A 16,377-nucleotide genomic window follows, 5' to 3' on the forward strand; every position below is an offset into this window, starting at 1 on the left:
GCGGTTTCAGTCTCACCTCTCTGCAGGTAGCTCTCGCTTCTCAGTGTCACTTGCCCCAGGGAACTTGGAACTAGGGAGAAGTTTCCACTGTGTCAGAGCCAGGGCCTTTCTAGCGGGGAGGGCAGAGATCTTTCTAGATGAGTCAGAGCTGCTCATTGGGCTGCAGAGTCACAGTCGGAGGGGTGAGGACCTGTTACACTCTCTGCCTAAGGCCATCATCACATCCGACTGAGCCTCCTGGAGCCTGGAGAGGCAGTTAGGCTAATGAGATGGCAGTTGGCAGAGGCAGTTAGCATATGTTTTTATACAAAATTTTATTTATCTATTTTTGGCTGTGCTGGGCTTTAAGGTATGATTTCACTGAAAGGAGGTATGAAAGTGAAAGTGACGGTGTTCATCGCTCACGTCATGTCCGACTCTTTGCGACCCCATGGACTGGGGCCCACCAGGCTCCTCCACCCATGGGATTTTTCCATCCACACCTCCTCTAAGTGACAGTTGCTGCTTGCAGACTTTCTCTAGTTGCGGCAAGCAGGGGCTCCTCCCCAGCCGTGGTGCAGGGGCTTCTCTTCTTGGGGAAAGGCATGTGGCCCTAGAGCGCAGCTCAGTACCTGTGGCACATGGGCCTGGTTGCCCCATGGCATGTGGAATCTTCCCGGACTAGGGATCAAACCCGCGTTCCCGGCATTGGCAGGTGGATTCCCATCCACCATATCATCAGGGAAGTCCAACATCTTTTCTTTTTAAATTAAAAAACTTTACATTGTATTCTAATAAGAACACTTAATGTGAGATATAGCCTCTTAACAAAGTTGTAAGTGTACAAACACAGTATTACTGTCTCTGGGTGTAATATTGCACTGCAAATCTCTAGAACTTATTCCTCTGGCATGACTGAAATTTTATGCTCATGGGGAAGCACCTTCTCATTTCTCTCTCTCTCCAGTCTCTGGCAACCAGCATTCTTCTTTTTCTTTGTTCCCACGAATTTGATAAAGAATCTGCCTGCAGTATAGGAGATCCGGGTTCAGTCCCTGGGTGGGGAAGATCCCCTGGAGAGGGAAATGGCCACCCACTTAGGTGTTCTTGCCTGGAGAACCCCTTGGACAAAGGAGCCGTCCATGGGGTCACAAAGAGTCGGACATGACTTGAGTGATGAACACTGTCGCTTTCACTTTCTAACCTCCTTTCAGTGAAATCATACAGTGATTTCTGTCCTTCCTGTAACTGGCTTATTTCATTTAGTATAATGTCCTCGAGGTCCATCTGTGTTATCACTTACCGCAGGATTTCCTTTTTAAAGGTTGAACAATATCCCACTGAGTATACATATCACTGCTTCTCTGTTCATTTGTTGGTGGACATTTAGGTTGATTCTACATCTTGGCTTTTGTAAATAGTGCTGCTGTGGACACGAGACCGCTGATGTCCCTTTGCGATCCTGATTTCAGTTCTGTTGGATGCATCCCCAGAAGTGGGATTGCTGGATGATATGGCAGTTTTATTTTTAGTTTTGGGGGAACCTCCATACTGCTTTCCATACTGGCTACACAGTTTTGCATTCCCACCCGCACTGTGTAGGGCTCTAATTTCTCTGTATCCTCTACAGAGCTTTTTGTCTTTTTTTAAATAACAGCCATCCTAACAGATGTGAGTGATATCTTATTGTGCTTTTGATTTACGTTTTTGTGATAATTAGTGACGTTGAACCTCTTTTCATATACCTGTTGGCCATTTGTATGTCTTTGGAGAAATATCTGTTCTGGCCTTTAACCCACTTTTTGGGCTTCTCTGGTAGCTCAGACGGTGAAGAATCTGCCTGCAATGCAGGAGACATGGGTTTGATCCCTGGGTTGGGAAGATCCCCTGGAGAAGGGACTGCAACCCACTCCAGTACTGTTGCCTGGGTAATTCCATGAACAGAGGAGCCTGGTAGCATAGTCCATGGGGTCACAAAGAGTCAGACACGACTGAGTGACTAGTGCTTCTCCCTTTTCTCCACACTAACCCACCCTTTAATCAAGATGTCAGTTTTTTGCTGTGGAGTTATAGGAGTTCTTTATATATTTTGGAAATTAACTCTTTATCAGATAATGTGGTTTACAAGTATTTTCTCCCTTTCTGCAGGTTGCCTTTCCACTCCCCTGATTATTTCCTTTGCGTGCAGACGCTCTTCAGTTAGATGTGATCTTACTTGTCTAATTTTGCTTTTGTTGCTTGTACCCTTGTGTCATGCCCATGAATTTATTGTTAAGGTTAATGTCATGAAGATTTTCCCCTATATTTTCTTGAATGTTGAAAGTTAAGTCGCTCAGTCATGTCTGAATCTTTGTGACCCCGTGGACTGTAGCCCACCAGGCTCCTCCGTTCATGGGATTCTCCAGGCAAGAGTACTGGAGTGGGTTGCTATTTCCTCCTCCAAAGGAAATAGTTATAGTTTCATGTTTTACACTTAAGTCTTTATTTTGAGTTGACTTTTGTGTATGGTATTAGATAAGGGTCCATTCATAATTTTCCATGTGAATGTTCAGATATCCCAACACGTTTGTTCAGGAGACTGTCTTTCCCATTGTGTGTTCTTGGCATTGTCGTATCAGGGCTGTTTGCCCTCTTCCAGTGCCTTTCATCTGAGAGTAACTAAATGGTTCATCTGCTCCATCTAGGCCAAGCCTTGCCGCGATGATCAGAATTTCCTAGAACAGCCTTTGCTAGAGCTTTATCCTAACAAAAAAGTGACACACAGAAAAATATATGTGGCGCTTCCCTGGTGGCTGAGTGGTAAAGAATCTGCCTGCCAATGCAGGAGATGCAGGCTCAGTCTCGGACCCAGGAAGGTCCCACAGACTGCAGGGCACCTAAGCCCACGTGCCGCAGCTATTGAGCCTGCGTTCCAGAGCCCGGGGGCCACACCTGCTGAAGCCCTCACCCTAGAGCCTGTGCGGAGGCTGTGCAGCGAGAGAAGCCAGCACAGTGAGCAGCCCGCAACTAGAACTAGAAGCCCACAGCCCGCAACTAGAGCATAGCCCTTGCTCGCTGCAGCTAGAGAAAAGCCTGTGCAGCAAAGACCCAGCACAGTCAGAAAGAAATACACACAATTATATTAAAGTTATTTCAAAAGAAAAATATATCCGCAAAGATCTTTATGGCAATGTTATGGAAAAAGTAAAATACAGAGACAGATCAAAAGGCAGATTGGTCTCATTCATTATGTAACAGCCTTCAAAGGTACTAATATATATATATATACATCATTAAAAATATTCTTGGGGATGATTGTAGCTCCCCTGACAGGTAAGTATAGAACGGACTTGTGAACACTGCAAGGGACGGAGAAGTAGGGACAAATTCAGAGAGGGGCACTGCTGTCTGTACACTAACCGCGTGGAAAACAGCCAGCTGATGGGAAGCGCGCTATAGCCTGGGAGCTCAGCCCCGTGCCCTGTGATGACCAGGGGCGGGGTGGAGTGGGGTGCAGTGGGAGGAAGCCTCAGGAGGGGGTATACGTATACATGGCCGAGGAAAAGGCAGTGGCACCCCCTCCAGTCTTCTTGCCGCGAGAATCCCAGGACAGAGGAGCCTGGCGGGCTACAGTCCGCGGGGTCGCAGAGTCGGACACGGCTGAGCGACGAAGCCCCAACGGAAGGAACGCCTCCCTGGTGGTTCAGGTGGCGGAGCGTCTGCCTGCACTGCGGGAGACCTGGGTCGGGAGGAGCCCCTGGAGGAGGGCATGGCAACCCACTCCAGTGCTCTTGCCTGGACAATCCCATGGACAGAGGAGCCTGGCGGCCTATGGTTCATGGGGTCGCAAGAGTCGGACACGACTTCAGCGACCAGAGAGAGATCCATGGCTGAGTCACCTTGTTCTACAGCAGAAATTAACACAGCACTGTGAAGCATTATATTCCCAAAAAAAGAGTAAAATACACTTGTCACTTTTTAGATTAAAAAAGAAAAGGTATTCTTGGGGAGAATATGCACTGGCTTAGGGCCTCAGTGCTGGACACAGGGTCAGGGGAAACAGCTCTATGATCCTCTGGATGCTGGACTGTGAGCGGTTTCTACTTTCATTATAATTTTCTGGTTTTTTTTTCAAGTTTTCTGCTGTGACCATTAATTTTATTACTTTCATATTATTTTACCTTTTAAAATAAAAGTGAAATGGCTCTTTAACTGATTATAATTACTAGTTAATGGAAGTTTCCAAAGTGTTCTGTAATTTCTGAGCTCCCTGGGTAGCCCACATCTTACCTTTAGTTTGATTTTTCTTTTTGCTGAAGAATACCCATAAGTGGTTTATGCAGAGAGGGAGTGTGGGTGGTAAAAAAAAAAAAAAATTATTCATTTCTGAATACTTATGGTGCTTATTTTGCCCTTACTCTTTAGTGAGCATTTCGCAAAGTACATCGTTTTTGTTGTTTCCTTCAGCATTTTGAAAGATATTGTCCTGCTGTCTTTTGGCGTCTATTGTTGCTGCTGAAAAGATGGAAATGGGTTCAGTGAGCATATTTTTCTCGGGAATTTTTCTCTCTCTCTCCCTCCTTTCATCTCTCCCTGATAACTTTCATGACTTTATCTTTAATATCCTATCATTTCACTAGGCTGTGTCTAAATGGAGATTTCTCTTCTTTCATTCTGCTTGGCACTTAGTATACACTCTGAATCTGAGAATTCATCTCTCTGCCATTCTCAGGCATTTCTTCTTCAGATATTTCCTTGCCATCAGTTCCGAGGTTCTCTCCTTCTAGAAGTTTGAGCACATGTATGTTTGAGTCTTTTAGTTTATTCTCTGTTTCTTAACTATTAATAAAATTTTAATTGAAGTAAAATGTAGATAGAGAGAAATGCATAGATGTTATGTATACAATTTGATGAATGTCTGCACCTTTATAACCACAACCCCCTTCAGAATTCAGAACATTTCCATCACCAAGAATGTTCCCTTACGCCTCCATCAAGAAATTCCCGGCTCTATTGACAGTCATTCTTACTTTTTCCACCATGTATTAGCTTTCCTGTTCTTGAACTTCTCATAAATGGAATCATGCAGAATACAGTTTTTGTGTGTGGTCCCTTTCACTCAAAATGTTTTTTGAGATTCAATCATGTTGTTTATACTGGTAGCTCATTCTTATTTACTTATTTATTTTAGTCAGAGTAATATTTCATTGTAGAAAAATACCAGAACTTTAAAAATCCATCTTCCTGCATCATCTAGGGAGGGATGGGGTCAATTCTATTGATTACTTTTCCCCTTGAATATTAGTCATATAGAATCAGGAAAAAAGCTGTTGAAATCAACGCGGTATTACTTCTGCCTCTTGCTTCCTCAATCTTTATCCCCTGTTAGTACCTGATGTTCTTCTCCTACCCAGCTCTTGAGCGTTTCCACAAATCTCCCCTGTCAACTAACTGAGAAGAAATATGATTGATCATATTATTCACTGATGTGAAACACTGAGGAATGTCGTAGACAGAGTCACGTGTGTGTGTGCCACGTCCCTTTAGTCGGGTCCAACCCTTTGTGACCCCATGGACTGTAGCCCGCCAGGCCCCTCTGTCCATGGGATTCTCCAGGCAAGAATACTGGAGTGGGTTGCCATGCCCTCCTCCAGGGGATCTTCCCGACCCAGGGATCGTACCTGCGTCTCTACATCTCCTGCACGAGCAAGTGGATTCTATACCACTAGCAGCACCTGGGAAGCCCAGACAGAATCATGCCTCCCCTTCCATGTCCATACCCTCATTTTCAGAGCCTGTGAATCCATTACCTTACGTGGCAGAAATAACTTTGCAGATACAATTCACTTAAGGATTATGACTTGGGAAGCTTCTCCTGGATTATGGGGTGGGACTCACAAAGATCCTCAGGAGAGGGAAGTTAGATGGTCAGAGGCAGAGAAAGAGAGGTGACAGAGGACGGGGGGTCAGGAAAGGCCATGTGATGATGGAAGCTGTGAGACAGAGACAGAGGCAGAGACAGGAAGAAGCAGAGACAGAGTGGAAGATGCTACGCTGCAGCTTTCAAAATGGTTGAAGTCGGCTGGGACATAAGGAAGGCAGGCAACTTTTAAGAAGTGGGAAAAAGTAAGGAATGACTCCTTTCCTGGAGCCCCAGAAAGCAGGCAGCCCTGCCGACCCACGTTAGACTTCTGACCTCTAGAACTGTGAGAAGAAGTTTGTGTGGTTTTAAGCCATAAGTTTTCCATCGTTCGTTACAGCGGCAGGAGGAAAGCAGTTTGACCTCCCTGGAAATGCTTGAAATCTAAAATAGACCCAAAGGAGAAGTGTGACGTCACACAAATGAATGAGTCTCTGATGGCGGGTTTCAGCCACACATGTGGCCATGTGTCTCTCGTACAAAGCTTGCTTCTGGGATGTTCTTCATGCCTGCACCTCCTTGGTCGGCGCCTTAGCTCTGGGTATGGCTCTGCTCCTCTACGAAAGCTCCTTCCTGAATGCTGTTGAGCCGGAAGGGTCCTTGCACTGGGGAAGGCTTTACTTTATCTCATCCAGACAGAGTGAAGGGACGGGGCTGTGGAACTCGGGGGGTCTCAGCCTGGAGGCTGGAGGCCTCGCGGGGCCCTGGACACCTCAGAGGGGGCGGTCGGTGGGTGGAAGGGGTCACCCGAGTTCCCGGCTTTGCCCGGCGGGGTCTTGCCCTCTCAGCCCTACAGGCCTAGCGAGGTCACGTGACTCGCACAGAGGAGCAAGGTGCAGTGAGAAACAAAGGTGATTTCGCTTCCGATTCTTCAGAGATAGCAATATGTCAGCAGCCCCCAGAGAGGCTGAAAGTAAATGAATCAGTGCTAGAAAGTGAAGGATACCATCCGTGCTGAATGGTGAAAAGGACTCCTGAACAGTATCTTCATTGATTTTTTCTGTAATTGACACAGCATCTTGGTTTGCCTTCGGGCTTCAGAAGGAGAAAACGGGGAGCCTGTGTACACAGCTTCCTTGGGTTGGAATTTAATAAAAAGAAAAAATCCCTTGAATGAGCTTCCCTCCATCATTTCTCTTTCTCTTTGTGTCTTCTCTCTTTCCTTCTTTCTGCTTTTCTTTCTTCTTTCATTTCTTCTTCCCATCTCACCCCCTCCTCGCCAGTTTGCCTCTCCCCACCCCCCACCCCACATTTCCTTTTGTGCAAGTAAGTGTTTAGACAATAGATACCACAGTACCAGGAACCTGTTTTTGCTCGATGGGACATTGAAAACCTTAGGAGAAAAAAAAAAAGAAATAATAGCACATTCCATCTTTTGTTTGCTGAAATCTCATTGGGTCAGAAGCTCAATATTCTGTGTGCGTGTGTGTGTGAAAATATAGCTTTAGAACAATGGCCATGTCTGAGCACTGCCCTCTGGGGTGGGCTGCAGAGAGAAGACCTGGGCTGCCTCCAGGGGCTCTTAAGGGTCCACCCCACAGGAGGCAGAAGGGTCACTTCCTCACCGGATGAGGCATCCCCCCAGCCCCACTCCGAAATCAGGCCACAGTGGGCAGAGCCTGGTTCTCAGCCATGTTGCTGCTTATGGATTTTATAAAGGGGAATAGCAGAGGTCAGCCAGATGGTTTTCAGGAGAGCTTCCTGAAACGAGTCTCTTTGTAGGGAGGTCTGGCTCCTAAGCCAGAGGGAAGAGCCATCAGCAGGTTTCTCAGTAGCCCCTGAGAAGTGCTGGGGAAGCAGGATTTGGTGCCAGGGAAGGCAGAGCATGGTAACCTCTCTCTGTCCTAGATGCGCTTGCCTAAGTTGTGTCTGGAGGAACGGGAGGGCATTTCGGACATCCTCGCATAAAGGTATTCCATCAGGCCCCAAGCTAGTCGTGGCCCAGAAGAGGTTCAAAAATTATTTAACAAGAAGTAAAATGAACCTGAGGGTTTACTGGTGTTTTGAAGAGTTAACTTCAAATTTGCCTTTGTGAACCGTGTTCACCCCTGCAACGAATATAAAGTTCCTGCTAAGTGCCAGGCCCTGTATTTTATGTTGTGAATATAACTGTCAGCTAGAAATCAGAGGGCATGTCCTCTTTCTAACAGTGTACTGGGTGTGATGGAGGAAGGATGGGGGACACAGGAGGGACAACGGGGGCGGAGGGGGCTGACTTGGTGAGGAATCAGTTCCCTGAGCAAGTGGTGGCTCGGGGCTGGGAGCTGGAATCTGCAGGAAGAGCAGCACTCATCGGGGAAGGGAGTGGGAGAGCTGTGTGTCCAGGGAAGGAGAGGAGGCACGTGGGAAGGTCCTGGGGCATGGCGACTACCGGGAACAAACAGGAGCCCCCGCTAGATGAGCAGTGAGAGGGTGGGAAATGGTCAGAAATGGAGTCGGAGAGTCAGGCCAGGGCCCAGGCTACAAAAGCTTTTAGAGCACTTGTTAACAGTTTTAATATGTGTGTGTGTGTGTGTGTGAGAGAGAGAGAGAGAGAGAGAGAGAGTCAGACAGGGAGGTCTCAGGAGTAGTGGATGGTGTTGGTTGGAGCTGGGGATGACGGTGGAGACATGGATGGAGTCCAGAGATACTTTAAAGGGAAAGTTGGCTGCACTTGGTGAAGAACTGGCCGAGAAAGTTGACCGAGGGAAAAGAGCTAATGTCTCCTGGGTTTCTGGCCCACGCGACCCTGTGGACGGATGGATGGTGGTGCCGTTGTGAGATGCAGAGCCCCACGGAGAAGGAGCAGACTCGGGATGGGCGTGGATCTGGTATTATTATCGTGTTGCCTTTGAAAAAAGTCTAGATGGAGACGTCAGGTTGGCGCCCCTGCGTTTTCTATGGTTCTCCCTGCCCCTGACTGAGAGCTCCCGCCCTCTACAGTTTCATCCGACCCCCAACGTATGCAGGTGAGCAGAGTAAGCACCATCCTCGCCTTTAGGTGAGAAAACTGAGGCAGAGAGGTGAAGTTGCTGCCCGAGCTCACCCAGCTAGAAATCTGCGCCAGAACTGGGATCAGTTCAGTTCTTTAGACTCCTGTGGACGTCCTCTCCTCTCACCACGCCGCTCTCTAGTCCCAGCTCGTGAGTGATGGAGCTTCCTGGCACTGTGGCACGCTGCTGGGGGAAGGGGTCTTGGCACACGGGGGCCTCAGCTCTGGTGGTCCTGTAGTAAAAGCCGCTCAGCCGTGTCCCACTCTTTGCGACCGCATGGACTATACAGTCCGTGGAATTCTTCAGGCCAGAGTACTGGAGTGGGTAGCCATTCCCTTCTCCAGGGGATCTTCCCAACCCAGAGATCAAACTGGAGTCTCCTGCATTGCAGGTGGATTCTTTACCAGCTGAGCTATCAGCAGTGGGCCTGTAGTCTGCCTACATATGAGGCACAGAACATCCCAAGTGCTAATGGTAGAAGCTGATGGTGTCAGACTGCTTTCCTGGGATGTTTGTGTGTGGTTGGGGTTTGAGGTCACATATCACCTTCAAGATTCAAGATGCTACCGAGAGGACTGAGGTTCATTGTTGACTAACTCATTCTTCACGATGGCTCTGTGGTGTGGTGGAGGCGGGTACTATGAGCCCCATTTTCTGAACAAGTGAGCACACAGACCTTGATGTAAGTTGCACGTCCAAAGTGGCTCAGCTAGAAATTGGTCAAGGCTGAGACGAAAGCTCAGGTCAGCCTCCTGGTAAGTCCATGCTCTTTGAGTGAAGCTTCACTAATTCCTCGTGGGCTGAGGAGCCAAGCCGAATGGCCTTGAAGGGACCTTCTCAGGCCCCGGTTTAATGATTTGAATCATGAAAAGGCTGTGAGAAAAAAATACAACCGAGCATGATTGTACCGTGAACGGTCTGTTGCTTTTTGTTATTTTTCCTTGAATATCAAGGGTCACCTCTGTGGTTGTGTGGAATACTAATGCCCAGTTTTACCTGATCTTATTTTAAAAAATATCAAACTCCAAATAAAGCAATAAAGCAATTCTTATGGAGCTGTCTTAAGGAGGAGAAAGTGGTCTAGTCTCCTCCTTTTTCTTTCTGGCAGGCTGCTTGAAGCTTGGGTGGGGGTGGGGGGCAGTGGACAGGATTCACTAGAGAAGATTTAGAAGTAGCTTATGGAACCAGAAGCAGGAGAGGTGTCAGGCATCCTCTTTGAGCTGGGGGCAGGTTTCCCCAGCCTCTTGCCTTCCTCTTGGGACTTACTCTGCTCTCTCCACTTACCCGAATGTGTCCTCAACCCCTCTTCCTCCAAAATGGGGTGACTTGCCACCCCAGCCACACATTAGACCTGTGTAGGGGACTTAAATATTTTAACTATCTATCTATCTATCTATCTATCTATCTATCTATCTATCTATATATATACATATATATATGTATACCTGTGCATGCATTTCAAGTCTCCTTAGTTGTGTCTGACTCTTTGGGACCCCATGGACTGTAGCCCGCCAGGCTCCTGTGTCCATGGGATTCTCCAGGCAAGAATACTGGAGTGGGTTGCCACGCCCTCCTCCAGGGGATCTTCCTGACCCAGGGATCGAACCCAAGTCTCTTACGTCTCCTACACTGGCAGGCGGGTTCTTTACCACTAGCGTCATCTGGGGAGCCATATACATCAAAGGGCTTCCCAGGTGGCAAGGTGTTAAAGAACCCACCTGCCAATGCAGGAGATGCAGGAGACACAGGAACGATCCCTGAGCCAGGGAAGATCCCCTGGAGGAGGGCGTGGCAACCCACTCCAATATTCTTGCCTGGAAAATCCCATGGACACAGGAGCCTGGCGGGCTACAGTCCGTGGGGTCCCAAAGAGTCAGACACGACTGAGTGTCACACAGACACACACACACACACACACACACGTTGGGTGGCATCCTAGACCAATTAATTCAGAGCCTTTGGCTTTGAGGTGGGTGACTGTAAGGTTTCACCAGGGCTGAGAACCACTACCTAAATGTCAGTGCCCCAAAGCCTTTTTTGTGGATTTCGGAGAAGAGTTAATTCAGGAGGCGGGCGTAGGGAGAGGAGCTAGTGAAGGTGACCAAGGCAGTCTCCGAGAGGGAGAAGGAGATTAGGTGTGACTGATGGACGAGGGCTTGCCCAGGTCGGGAGTGGTCAGTGATGGATGTATCAGGAGAGGAAGGAGAGAGGCAGGGAGGCTGGGCAGGAGGGGGCGCTGGGTTCAACCCTTGGGAGTTCCAGTGGAGTCATCATAAGGGCGCGATGGGGAGATGGAAGGTCGCCTGAAGGGACGAGGGATCGGGAGCTGAGAAGACAGGAGTGGGGAGGGTTTATTTCTTTCAAGGAAGTTGGTGGCAGAAGCAATGGATCCTGGTCGTTGTGGTCAACATGAAGGAATTTTTTTTCTATTAAAATGGGGCAATTGATCATGTTTATGTGCTGAAGTCAGCACCAGCAAGGAGGGGGAAAGGTGAATGTGATGGACAAAGCTCCTGTGTTCTTCCCGGATCGTGATCTGTTTTCCACCTTGTTACTTCTCTGTGCCTCAGTTTCCAAGTCTGTGAAATGGGGATAAAGGTAACAGCTGCTTCCAAGGCCCGCGGAGAGCAGCGTGTGCCTGGCGCATAAAAGCTTAGCTGTGCGCTTGCCGTCGTCCCTGCCTGCCCCCACCTCCTCCTCACCTTCTCTGTGCAATGTCCCCCTGCTCTCTGTCCTAGCCACATCTGCCTGGGAGCCTGGCATGGGACAGTGGTGCCACAGCCCCCTCCCTTCCTGGAAGGCTGGTCCACACGTGCCGCAGAGCAGAGGAGGGAAGTTTAGCTGTCCTGCCTCTCACTCCGGCTTTTTGATGATTTCCTTTTCGGTCTTTAATAGCCATGCTAATTTTGTCACCAGAATCTATACTTGGTCCTTGCGGCATATGGTGCAATGGCAAACTGCTGTCAGCATAGCAAAGTGAGGGGGAGGGCTCATCGCCGGGACTTCCCATTCACTGGCCAGCTGTCGGTTCCCAGTTCTATGGCTGAGGGTGGGGCTGTGGAAAGACACCAGCCCACTGAAGCTCCAGCCTTGCCTTGCCAGCATGCAGCTGTGTGACCTCAGGCTAGTGGCTCGTGTCTCTGGGTCCATGTGGCTGCCTGTGACAGCGCTGGTCCTCCGTTCCAACGGCCGAGACCCGTTTCTTGACCTTCTGGGATTATTACGTGCCCCTGCCATCCATCCTGGGGTCTGGGGTCTCTACACCTGCCCACTGAGGCTGCTCAGCAAGGCAAGGGAAACCCTGCGGAGGGGCGGGGGTCACAGGAGGGGATCACAGGTTAGGCCGCAGGCCCAGGGGACCCCCTTCTCATTGGAGAAATCCATCATTCACACTCGACTGCTCTTGTGTCTAAACCCAGGTCTGAGCGAAGGAGGCATCCTATTTCAAGTTCTTCCCATCTCAGCAGAATAAACGTTAGGTCCTTTCTTGAGAGCTCCAGGGCCTTGGGGGAAAAGTCTGCCAAGTGGAGAGGGTGGCTGATCCCTGAGAGGGGAGAAGGGGGCAAAGAGCTCTCGGAGCGTGGCTGGCTGGGCAGGGGCAGTGTCACGGCTGGCAGCTGTGCTGACTGTAAACCTCTTTAATCATCATCTGAGTGGTGGAGCCAGTGGTTCAGAGCTGGGCAGACTGGGGTTCTGGTCCCAGAACAACTTAGGAGCTCAAAGTCCGTGTGCCACTTCTTAGAATGCTGCTCTGGGCTTCATCCGCATCCACAGCCTTCCTCAGAGTGATGATGACGAACACTGGGTGATGCTCGCCGTGGACTGGGACCTGCTCAGTCCTGACAGCCCCATCACATCTCAGCTTGGTGGTGGCTGTTCAGTTGCTCAGTCCTGTCTGACTCTTTGCAGCCCAGTGGACTGCAGCACGCCAGGCTTCCCTGTCCTTCACCGTCTCCCAGAGTTTGCTCAGATTCAGGTCCACTGAGCTGATGATGCCATCCAACCATCTCAAGCTCTGTCTGGTTGCCGCCAGCAGGGGCTCGTCTTGTTGTGGAGCAGGGCACAGGCTCTTTTGGCATTTTGGACAAAAAATTCCCGAAATCAAATTCTGAATTGTCTTTTTGATCTCAGATTGACTTAGGTTTTCCAGAAGATTTCAAAAGGTTTGCTCTCTCTTCTTATAGAAGAGTAATATATGTATTTGCATAAATTCAATAATAATCTGTTGTCGTTGTAACAAGACATAATTAGACAAATCATTAGCTTGGCTTCTTAGTCTAAAGAGACTTTTAAAGATCTAATCTGAGATTCCCTATTACTAGACAATTTTAAGGAACTGAGGTTGGCTTTATGGAAATAATAAAGCCTCTTGGACAGTACCAAAACTTTGACTGGAGTATCATATTTGAGAATATGAATAGAATAATTTTTCTTGCTACATTTATGTAAATAATCAGGCCACATTTATTAGAACTAGACTTATGTTACAGACAAATTAGTTTCACTGTAATTATCTTTGATAAAAATGGAATGATTATAGAAAAAAATTTATGTTTCAATAGAAAAAGTATGGTGTACCCGTTATCAGATTTTAGTCTGTTCTTTGTTTTTGAGGCTTTGTCATTTACCCGTAAACCTCAGAGAAATCACAACAATGGATCATAGATGTACAAACTTCATCCCTGTTTCTGTGTGGGTCACTTGAGAGAGTTCACCAGAACTCATGATGATGTCATCAAAGACAGTGAAACTGCAAAGCAGGAGGGTCCATCAGATTGAAAGTGCTTTCCTCATTCCACCATCTAAAGAAGCTTTGAACTCAATCTAGAAAATTTTCTCAACTGGCTGCTCTCCAAACTCAGAAATAGAATTAATAATTTGTTCTAAATATTAAGCTTTGTTTTTCTTTTGTTTCCAAAGAAGTATCTTTATTAAATTACCTGATTGATCACTCTATATAGTGACCTAATTTAGGTGGAAAATCACCTGTACACTGGGCTTCCCTGGTGGTTCAGACTGTAAAGAATCCGCCTGCACTTCAGGGCACCTGGGTTCGATCCCTGGGTCTGGAAGATCCCCTGAAGAAGGGAATGGCAACCCACTCCAGTATTCTTGCCTGGAGAATTTCATGGACAGAGGAGCCTGGCAGGCTATATTTATATTCTACGGGATCCCAAAAAGTCGGACATGACTGAACGACTGACACTTTCACTTTTTCATCTGCACACTGCCTCCTGAAATAAAACATCCTCCTGTTCATCCTGTCTCAAGTAATCCTGAGGACATGTGACTGCTCATGTTTCATGTGTTTCTGTGTAAATAGCACAGATAAAAGAAATCCAGTTACACGTTATCCACAAAAATGTAGGTTGACTCACACAGGTAAAGCCTGAATCTGACTATAACCTGTTTGTTTTGTTTATTGGTTAAATATTGGCTCCGGGGAATCTCTGCTCCAGGGAACTTTTCAATCCTTGGCTATTATTCTCCGTATAGTCGTCAGACTAACCTCCCTAGTGCCTTGTGTTCTCCCAAGGGTTCTGAATGCCTTTCAGCAGCCTCTCACACACCAGGATCAGACAGCTGGAAAACTCAACAATAACCGTACCAGTAATGATAACAGTGACGATGTGACCCTCTGTCTAGGTGACTCAGCTGGTGGAAACAGTTATTGTGTTTTTCTTTGGCCTGACTATATTAAAAGTGGTAACCGAGAGCAATGCTCTGCTAGTTGGTCAAACTCTTGAGCCTGCTAAGAGAATGGCCAAAAGTAGGGAGAAGAGCATGGCAACCCACTCTAGTGTTCTTGCCTGGAGAATCCCATGGACAGAAGAGCCTGGTGGGCTACAGTCCTTGGGGTTGCAAAGAGTCAGACACCACTGAAGCGACTCAGCATGCACGCACACATAGGGAAATATTAAAATTAAGGAGAAAACAGAGACTAGACTTGAAAATTCTCTGAGCATACACAACCATTTAAGCCAGCTAAGCAAAACTAAACCGAGCTTATTTAATGAACAAATGTAAAACATAACTTAGGTTATTTTTGGCAAATATCTCTGATGATCCTAAGAGAAACTTCAGTCACCTTCCTAAACTGATGGAAGATAATCTCTTTTAACCAGTTTCCTGCCATCTTGAAACTCCCATTGTGATAATTGATTATTGCAAAGCTTAAGCCACTTCCTCACTTTTTAAAGTGAAAGTGAAAGTCGCTCAGTTGTGTCCGACTCTTTGAGACCCTGTGGACTACAGGAGGTCAGAATTCTCCAGGACAGAATACTGGAGTGGGTAGCCATTCCCTTCTCTAGGGGATCTTCCCAACCCAGGGGTCAAACCCAGGTCTCCTGCAATCCAGGTGGATTCTTTACCAGCTGAGCCCCCAGGGAAGCCCAAGAATACTGGAGTGGGTAACCACTTTATAAGCCAGTCTGTAACATCATGCCACTGAGTTTCTTGTCAGTTTTGAATTTGAAAACTCCCAGCTGGCAATGGGAGTTGTGAAACTCTCTGTTCTTATATGCACAATAAACTCTTACTCAATACTATTTTATTCGTGCTTTTAATTTTATCTTTCTGGATTTTTGATACCAGGAAGTCCTATTTTCCCTCCCTTTGCTATGGATGAGTAATCTATACACCTTTTGCTCCAGAATCTCAACCTTTGCACTGGATCCCATTATCTTTCTTCTATTCACAGACATAGTTCCTGAAATTATCCTTCTTTTTCTTACGTTATTAATATTCCCCTTTCTTGTTCGGTCTTTTCCATCATCAGGTAAACAAGCTGCCTTTCTCACATTCTTCCTAAAACACAAAACCCTCGTCCATCTCTAGCCATAGCACATCTTTCTGCTCCCAGTCATGGCAAAAAGTCTGAAAGTTTGTCTATATTTGCTGTATTCAATAGATACCTTCCATTTTGTCTTGAAACCACTATAATAGGAATTTTGCCTCCAGCAATCCAAGGGTATTCTTCTCATCAAGTTTGCTGATGACTTCCGTATTGCTAAAACCATGGATCGATTCTCAGTCCTTGTTTTGTTTGCCACTGAACTGAAGTGTGTACCCTTTGCTCAGCGTATCCCCCTCCTCTGTGGCCTGTTTTCCTCTCTTGGGTCTTTGACGCTTCACCCCTCTGGCCTCCTCCTTACTCTGTGGACCGCACTTCCTCAGGACCCTTTGCTGGTCTCATTGTTCCTCCAGCCCCCAGCTGTTCACATGACCCAGCCCTTGGACCCCCTTATCTTTCCTGTCTTCTCTCTCCCTCCATCATCTTATCTAGGTTTCTGGTTTTAAATATCACCTATGTGCTGATGTCTGATAGATTTCTATTTCTAGCTGGGTTCCCATTCCTGAGATTTAGACTCATATGTTCAATAGGCATCTCAACACCTTCGCTTGTCATTTTTAAAACTGAACTCCTGATCTTCACCTCCAGACTCGCTCGTCTCATAAACTTCCCCATCTCAGCTTTCCCATGGTGATTGCATCTCCCCAGGGTCCAGACCAGCTTGGGTCAGAGAC

This window comes from Odocoileus virginianus, chromosome 22 (genome assembly GCF_023699985.2).
Source record: "Odocoileus virginianus isolate 20LAN1187 ecotype Illinois chromosome 22, Ovbor_1.2, whole genome shotgun sequence".
Classification (NCBI taxonomy): domain Eukaryota; kingdom Metazoa; phylum Chordata; class Mammalia; order Artiodactyla; family Cervidae; genus Odocoileus; species Odocoileus virginianus.